Consider the following 9,330-nt stretch of genomic DNA (forward strand, 5'->3'; position numbering starts at 1 on the left):
TCGGGACTAGTGCTCGTTTTCATGGGCCACGACCTCACCAAGGCCGCTCAGGCCCATGGCTCCTACCAACTGGATGGCAGGGAAATAAAGGCCTGAGCCCCAACCAATGAGATGGCTGGATGACCGAGTCTGCACGCAGACTCAACCAAGGTCTGCAGCCTTGGCTTGCTCTACACATGTCACCATTCTCGATTGCGATAGTCGGGACTAACCGGGCCGTCCGTCGAGACAGCTTCGGAGTAGGTGCAGCGGATAAGGCAGAAGGACCGTGGTCAATCCACTATACAAACCAACCACTCCCTCACGAGGGTAATAGTACGCCCCATCACCACTACAGGGGGATACTATTCTACCTGCCCGTTCTTACGAGTGGACGGGGCAGGGAGCCATCAGCTCAGCGCCACCAGCACGATGTCATCATAGCCATACCACGGACAAGCCATCACCAAGATGAAGTGACAGGGCACCCCTCGAATGACCGCCATGTCGTGTCCACCTGCGGGAAACCCGCTCCGACTGATGAAGAACAACAAACAGGAATAAGCGCCCATCACGGAAGACCCAGTCGGTAGCCGCCCCACATGCTCCAACTGGCCAGGCTTGAACTCCCTGATTGGAAAAGATGAAGCTCTAACCGACGGGATCTGCGATCCTCATTTCTTTAGCATCACGATTGCTTTTCTATAAAGAGGGTGACCGACGGGATCTGCGATCCTCATTTCTTTAGTAGCACGATTGCTTTTCTATAAAGAGGGTCTCCCTTGACTATAAAAGGGAGGGTCCTCCACGTAGGAAGGGAGAGTTCTTTTGCTCTCCACGCTCTAGCACTCTAATTCGTCACACCCACTCGAAAGCTTGTAACTCCCCAACTCTTTCTCTCCTGAGCACCTAGGCTCGAGCAATACAAGCAGCAAACCACCGACTGGACATAGGGCATTCAAGCCTAAACCAGTATAAATCTCAAATCATTGTGTGCTTGGTCATATCCGATCCGACGCACGACAACTCGCAATCGACTTGATTTGCAGTCGGCTATTTCCGGAGCCGACATAAGGCGAGGCCTTCAGGAAGGACACTATTTCCACGACGCCGGCCACGTAGGTGGACATGGTGCACGGGCTTGTATAGATTTTTTTTCTTAGATTCAAGTTCATGTCTGTATTCGCAATCTGAAATTCGTTTTTCACGACACTTCAATGGATTGCACTGGAGGGGAAATTTATTTTAGAAATGCCAGCAAGCGCCTACTAGCTGCCAAGAGATCGCTGCCTGGCCGTGGCAGCCGATGAACATGATGCCCGAGTGGGACTCGACTCATTCACCCACTGCTCCAACCGCACGACGCGGGTCTGATCTGTTCCCGGGGCCTGATCAGCCAGGTCGGAGAGCGTTGCTTGCTTGGGATTACCCGATGAACTGAATTATCCGATAACCGGATTGAATTATTCAAAATCGAAAAAGTCGGTCACCGATGGTGGACATGGAGCGGCCAAGGCCGATGGTGGCATGGTGCAGGGACGCCAGCACCCGGCGGCCTCTTTCCCGCTCATCTCCGGCCGCCGCGTAGGTCGGCCTAACGTTCGGAGGAAGCAAGCAAGCTAATCCATTCGGAGATGCGGCAAGAAGGGCTCCAGATCGACTCCAACAGCTCCATTTGTATTGTGTTCACGTTCGATTGTGATGATTTGTGCTCAGTTCATGCTGGTTTTTGTTGAAATTTTTCCGTGTTCACGAGTAAATCGGGTTGCGCGGTCATGATCAGGGACCAATCCGAATTAACCGAACCCAAAATGCTCGGTCTTCATAATTTTTTGGAACCGATCGGTTCCTATATTTTCAAGTAACCGAATTTTGCAAATAGCCGAAGAACCGATCGGTTCGATTTGGTAAATGCTCTCACCTAATCCCAGCTACTGTTCCCAGTCAAGTCATCAGCGTGCTCCACTGGGAGCTGCCAGTACGTCCTGCAAGGCTGCAACAATTAAAGACCGGGTAGCAAGTTCACATGATGAACGCGGTAACAGGGCGTGCACCACTGCCGTACGTACCCGCACTGCCACCTTTTCTCCCCACCCCAAAGCTCATCCTCTCAAAGGCTCCCCCAGCCATTCACGAGATCGCGCAGCCAATCATTGCCACCCTCCGTCGCCGCCACTCCCTGACCTTGGTCACATCTCGCCACCGTGGCTGCTGGAGCAGCTGGATCAGGAGCTCCTCCTCGGCTCCATTTTCTCACCATCGCCCGGCTCCTTCTCCAGCTCGCCGGAGTCGAAGGCCACACAACGAGGCGGGATCCCGTTCCTTCGGAGTTTGGAAGCAAGACGCCAAGGCCAAGAGTGCCGGGTCCTCTCCTCCTCGCCGCCACGCCGAGGACCTGGGGCCGGCCGTTCACCATTGTGCGCCAGGTCCGCGCGGGTGCTCCCTTCCCTTGCAACCTGCGTTCTCTCCACAGGAACCGCCCAAACTCCGATCCAGGTGAAGCTCGCTCTAGCTGTCCCGTCGACCGCGAAACCACCTCTTATGCTCGAACACTCCATATAACCTCACCATGCAGTTAGCTAGCCCAGTACAAGTGCAACAGCAGTGGAGGTTGTAGGTGTTGCCACGGGGGTGATGGAGCCGCTCCTGTCCAAGCTCACCAAGCTGCTTGGGGAAGAGTATGCCAAGCTCAAAGGTGTTCGCAAGCAGATCGAGTTCTTGAGGGATGAGCTGACCGCCATGAGCGCTTCTTGCTCTCCGATCAACTACTCCCTTAAGTAGTACGACTACTTCCTGAAGCTGTGCGACTATTTTCTCATGACACCTACGACTACTCGGTGAACCGATCAACTGCTGCCTCAACATACTCGGTGCCTCGATCGACTACTTTCTGAAGCTCATACAACTATTTCCCGGTGATCGTAACTCGTACGGCTCCTTCCTGAAAGCCATCTACACTACATCGACTTAGTTCGATTACATAAAATAGCTTAGACCGATGTTGCCGCAGGAAAATCACCGACGGTCGGGGCGTCCGGCGGGCAACACAGCGAGCGGAGCCGGGAGATTAGGCTGCTGCTACCCTCCTCTCTCCTAGCGCGGCTCGTTGGTCGGCTCTTGGTGTTGCGGGCGTGCCACCTGGCTTGACCTGCAGCCAGAAAGGGGTGAGTGGTGAGGCTTTCGTCTCCTGCTTTCCCTGCATCACACAAGATAAAGCGTTAAGTTCCTGCCGATCGCCCGGATCGGCAAACTGTGAACCCGGTTGCTATGTATCGGCACAATCAGCCGATCCAGAGACGTTCAGAGGCATATTGGCACATTTGCCGATTGAAGATGCGATCGATAAACAACATGTAAAATGCATCTGTAATAGATAAAACCTACCCTAGAACATGATATAAATAAATCTACCTATCTAGATAGGCTCTTGCTACGCACGACATAGAACGATCTAAGCATACGTGAGCATAGCTGGGATCTCCAAAGAAACTCATCCACACAGATAGATCCAATCTAAGACATACCGGGCAGGGTGATCGGCACACGCTAACCCATCGGCAGGTCGCATGCACGTGTTGCAGCGCACGCCGTGGATTGTAACAAACGGCTAGGCAATGCGTTCCGATCCGAAACCAAGAACGAGAAGGATCTTATAAATCCAGATAAAACAAGTAAAACTCTTGGTAGAAAGACACTCGCTCTGCAAACATCAAGCAAACCCAAACCACGACTGTTACAACTCTCACCGCAATATATTAACATCCCGTCCACGTGTTAGGCCAGATGAGCGTAATAGACGGAGTCTAAGACGCCATAGGAATCATCCAACACGTTTACTAGGGCCGTATATAGCGGATGTTGAGCGAATCCTTATTGATTAATGATGAACAGTAACGGATCGGATCTACCGGACGAAACAGAGCAAGGCGTCATCCCTATACGAATCGGCTCTATGACACGCTGGGTGAACAGGAAACTAGCTGATTCCGTGCACAAGGATGACACGGTGAATGCAACAATTAAGCAATGATAAAGCACGATCGATCTACTAAAACCATGCTGCAAACACCAGAATAAGTAGCAGATCTCGCCATCAAAAACGCTTCAACACGAGATCCACCAAGGTAACGAGGCATTGAGCCGTGATGCTCTAAGGAAGATCCTTAGAGCCGCATGGCGCTTACCTCGAGGTTAACCCTAATGCGATTAGGGCTGGCGATGCGCCAAGAGAGAGTTGGAGACAACCGCTGCTGTGGGAACGTTTGCTGTCAATCTTTATCATCGGGTATGGTTACATATTTATAGCTTGTATTCTTGACGAACAAGCTAACAAACCCTAATTTAAACTCATAGAAAAAGTAATCTATCTCTAAAAAGATACAGATAAATAGGAGCCCATCGGCTCCTAACATGGACTGCAATCGCCTCTTCCCTGGACGACCCAAACCGGCCCACTAACAATCTAGGCCCATATCAATCTCGGTCAAATTCCGGTGGTAACACATGCCCCCCTGGTTTCGTAAATAATATTTATTGCGAAATCAGAAGAGGACTCTTGGGAATCCACAGTTCCGTCTTTGACCGTCGGAGACTCCCATCGGAAACCGAGTCCGATACCCTTTCATCTTCCTCCCAGCGTCTTTATAACCAGACTCCATCGCCTTGCTTCCGCACACTTCTTCCATCGGCAAAAAAACTTTCCCTCTTCAAACTCTATTCACCCTCCAATGGAGTCTTCCCACGGCAGCAACTCCACTCCGCCATCTTCTCCTTTCTCGACGCCGACTCCTTCTACTCCCTCCACGGTATCGACTCCTTTCCTGGAATATCCTCCAGGCTTTTCTCTGAAAATCCCAATTTGTTTTCCTCCCTCTTCTTCTTCATCCTCATCTCTTTTTGCTTTGACGATTCGCTTCCTCCCGGTGTCACCACAGACTCCGGTGAACTCCAGCGACATCGTGGGCTCTCCACCATGGTTCCCGCCGTGGTTCGACGATGGCGGCAAATCTTGGGGCTATAGCGACCCCGCTTGTTATACTCCATCCCCTGTCACCAGTGGCACGGAGGACCTCCACGGCCTCCTGTCCGGCTCCACCATCCCCTCTAGCATTGACGACCGCTTCTCCTGGTGGGACGCGACAGCAACGTCGTGGATGAAGGCATCTCCGACCGCCTCCTACTTGTCGAATGCCAGCGAGTCCTCAGGTAGCAGCACCAAGGGCTGATTCTCCGCCGAGCAGCCCGGGCGACAGTGGCGAAACCAATGGTAGCATTAGGGCTAGTAGCAGCACCAAAGCTGATAGCGATGAGTAAATCATCCCGGCTTATGTAAATTATCTGCAAAATATCATTATAAGCTACTTCCCAATAAGATATCATCTTATTTTATTTTTATTGTCATTATTATCATCATTTTTTTGGTCCGATGGCAACTCATCGGACTTACCCAGGCATTGGCAAAAGAACCATCATGCCAACATCCAAGAGTCGATCACCCCTAGCCTCTACATCAGTCGATGTTAGGAACGCTCATCCTTATCCTTTCACGCTGATAACCTATTGGCTCGGAGCACGAGGGCTCAGCCTTAAAGCCACAACTTGAACCCTTTTGTGACCCACTAACCAAAAACTCTACCTTCCATTTCGGCTAGTCGCGCAAACCTCCCTTCTTGCTCCAAGAACTAAACAGCGCACTTGCAGACGGATTCCACGGCTCTACTCGCACTGAATCAGATGGCGTCCTCCACCCGCGCTGGATCTTCAGAGAACTCACAGCGATTCCTCGGCCTAAAGGTAAGACTTTGGCCCCTTTCTTTTTCTTTCCTTTCCGAATTTGGGGATAAACGAATTCCGGCATTCAAATTCCACGCCCTTCTACAAACTTTTTCAGGCGAGCGACATTCTAATCCCCAAATCTTCCACTTCCAAATCTTTCAGCCTGGGTCCCCGATCCTTTGAACCACCTCTGCATCTGATTTCCGCTGAACTACAACGAATCCCCTTTATCGCCCAAAGCCCAGATCCAAATTTTTGGACTGACCAACTATGGGCCTGGCCATTCCCCATGGAAGGCTTGTTTAATTGGTAGAAGCGTGTGGCCAAAGACCATGAGGCCTAGTGGCAAAGCACAAGGATAGCCGATGCCCTCTCTTTAAGTCTGTCCCCCATAGAGAAACACGAAAACCTCTTAAGGTCCATCGGCTACTTTTGGTGAGACACCCTAAATTGCTTCATGTTTAGCTGCGGACCCATGATCCCCACTCTGATGGACGTCATCATGATATTAGGTCTAGATATCCATTCTGATTGCCCATCATCTTCGTCGCTAGCTGAATTGTAACACCCTAACTTAAATTCCAGCTTTTATTAATAAATTTAACTGGCTTTAATAAAGTTTCTAAGGTTTATCTTGTTTAGCTTGCATTTAATTGTTATTTATTTCACAAGGAATTAAAATTTATTTTAGGTTTAACATGTTTGTGCATTCATGCTGGTGCAAAAGTTTTATTTGGTTGAGTGCATAGGGTTTGAATTCAAATTTGGTTTGAATTCAAATAGTTGAGTTAAGTTTGAAAAAGAAAAAAAAGAAAACCCAACCCAGCAAACCAGGAAATCCAACCCACCAGCCCAGCATTCCAGCAGCCCGGCCCGCTCTTCTTTTTTCTCCGTCCCAGCCCATTCTCCTCCACGGCCTGTTTCCTCTCCTCCTGCTCCACTCCTCTCCTCTCCGGCGAGCCTCCGGTGAACTCCGCCGCAGAACCGCGCTCCGGCCTTGGTGTTTTTGCACGTTAGACCCTAGATCTGACCTTTAATCATGTTTAGGTCCCTGGTTTTTGCGCAGAACCCCTAAAACCTTTAGTTTTCTCGCAGTTTAGCCCCTGAACCTTGTTTTAGCCCTAGTTTTCATGTTCTAGCTCCGTTTTAGTTGGTTTTTGTGCCCACACGACTGTTGTAATGCGTAGAATAGTTTTAGTCCCATTTCGTGCGCTGTTTTTAATGTAATGATGTACTGTTTCTTAGCTTTTGCCTTGTTTGCATGTATGTGTATGTGCTAGACCCTTGTTTTGGTGTTGCGATCATGAGTAGACGTCGAGCCACCGGAGGAGTACTAGGAGCCAGCTTCGGAGCCTTTCGAGCTGTTTGAGCAGCAGGAGAACCTCGAGGAAGGCAAGTATATCATGAACATTCCTATCACTGCTAAATACATTTTCATACTGCATTTTAATACTATATGCCTATAAGGATTTCCTAGCCACCTTTATTCCTTTATATATACCTTGGGTTGCATTTTGGTTAGTTGTGCTAGGTGCTGCGCTCTCACACATAATGGTCCTTTTTAATTAATTTTGCTAATGGTCTTATGCAACTTAATTCTGAGCGTTACCCTCTGTGCTGTGTGCTTGAGTGGTTTACGTCTCCTTAAAATATGTTTTCTAGAAACTTGGTTTAGGGGGCTCGCACTGTGTTGTGTGCTAGCTACTCTCCATAAGGACCGTATGTCATTAGAGCGACAACCTGGGACAACCGTGCAACCACAAGATTGGGATGTGCAGTCTTGGCTTACTAATTAGGTATTTTTGGTTCGGGAGTAACTTACTTGCGTGGGCAAGAGGGGTGGTAAGCTTCAATGGTCCCTACTCCTCCGGCTTGGTCAATGTTGTGTGCTTGTACCCCCGTGAGGTGGGCCCCATCGTCGCTGATCCAGAATCCTTAGCGGTTACACCTTACCAACGAGATTCTTTGTAATGGCCTCGTAGTGCGCTTGCCAGTCATCTCACCTAAGGAAGTGTGATGAACAACTAGCGTAGCTCACGACTTGTGGGTAAAGATGTGCAATCTCTCGAGAGTGTAAAACTGGTATACTAGCCGTGCTCACGGTTATGAGCGGCCCGGATCCTCCTTTTGATTAGCTGGTTACCTTGGTGGTTTTGGATGGTTATCAGTAGTTCTATAATTAATTTTGATTAATTTCTTATGTAACTGGGGTTCATGGTAATTCACACACTTGCAGTAAATAGCTTTAATAAAATTTTGCCAAGATTAAAAGCTAATGCAGTTGAGTCAGCCAACCTTAGAGCCTCAAAGTTTGTGTTATACTTGTTGAGTACAAGTTGTGTACTCACTCTTGCTTCCTCTACTCTCTTTTGCTCTCTTTTGGATATCTTCGACTGCTGCTCAGTTCCCGACGACGTGGAGGACTTCATCGAGGACTTCGTCGACTTCTAGGCATTCGTCTCCCAGCCGACGTCCCTATGGCGCCCCTTCTTCATGTATTCATTTTACGCTTCCGCATCCTTGTACCGATTCTTGATTCGGTTTGTAATAAAGATTCATTTAATGTTTTATATGCTTTTATTCGTGACATGTGTTGTGATATCTTGATAATTCTGTTGTATATATGTGTGACTTGATCCTGGTGCATATATGATTGCTCGGTTTATGTCCTTTATAAACCCGGTGTTATAAGAATGCAGCTATAAGATAGTTAACAAGGTCAATATATTGATCACCATCAAAAACTGAAAGGAACCATTGATCACTGGGAACATACTGCCTTTCTAATTCTTTGGCTTGACCACTTCCTTTTCTGTGGTTCTTCTTTGGCTCCCACAAAAAATTATATCAATTTGGCCAATGCTCTGGCCGGTGGGAGACGCCTAGCACTAGGGAGACTTTTCTTAGGCATTTTATACCGCCATCTATCTCTGAATAATGTCCGGCTTCTCTCAAGCAACCGCGTCAAGGCCGGTGGCCCGTGGTGGTTCCTGCAACTTTGGTGTCAACTATACTTTTCACCTAGCATTCCAAACTTTCCTCGTTTGGCAACACTTTCTTCTCCAGACTCCGCTGGCAAGCTCTGTATCGGCTCCCTGGCTGTAGGCCAGATGAGAAAGAAATAGCCAAATGGTTCAAAATATTCTACCATGACCGAACCCAGATTTCTTTCTCTGTCTACTCCGAGTCTGAAATATTTGAAAACCCCTCTTCCTTCAGACTAGACGCCTTTGCCGATGACGATGATACACGGGCGCGATATGCTTTGATGATCCGCCCTTGCCTCTTGCCTGTCAGCATGAGCACCAGTAATAGAATCACCAAACCAGGCTATGAGGCCTACCAGCCTGTGGTAGCAGCACGTCAGCTCGGCCTTAACCAACTTCCTCCTTCTTTCATTATTCATGAGAATTTCCAGAGCCGAGCTGACCTTACTGAACATTTAACAGCCAGCCGTGCATACGACCTTTTCTCCGATCTTGCCATTCCGATACCCCTTGATCTTGAATTCATATACTCATCTGAGGGTTTCAATCCCTGGTGGACCTGCTGGAAAACACATCTCTTCAGGGGCCC

The 9,330-nt window shown here is 48.9% G+C and overlaps 1 long non-coding RNA gene across 1 annotated transcript; it reads left to right on the forward strand.

Moving 5' to 3' along the window:
- The first annotated feature begins 2,030 nt into the window (after positions 1–2,030).
- On the forward strand, positions 2,031–3,419 carry LOC120711569. Its single transcript, XR_005690328.1, has 2 exons — positions 2,031–2,907; positions 2,990–3,419. It is a non-coding gene; the product is annotated as an uncharacterized LOC120711569 (long non-coding RNA).
- The last annotated feature ends 5,911 nt before the right edge of the window (positions 3,420–9,330 follow it).

The sequence above is a fragment of the Panicum virgatum genome, chromosome 6K (assembly GCF_016808335.1).
Source record: "Panicum virgatum strain AP13 chromosome 6K, P.virgatum_v5, whole genome shotgun sequence".
NCBI classification, from domain to species: Eukaryota; Viridiplantae; Streptophyta; class Magnoliopsida; order Poales; family Poaceae; genus Panicum; species Panicum virgatum.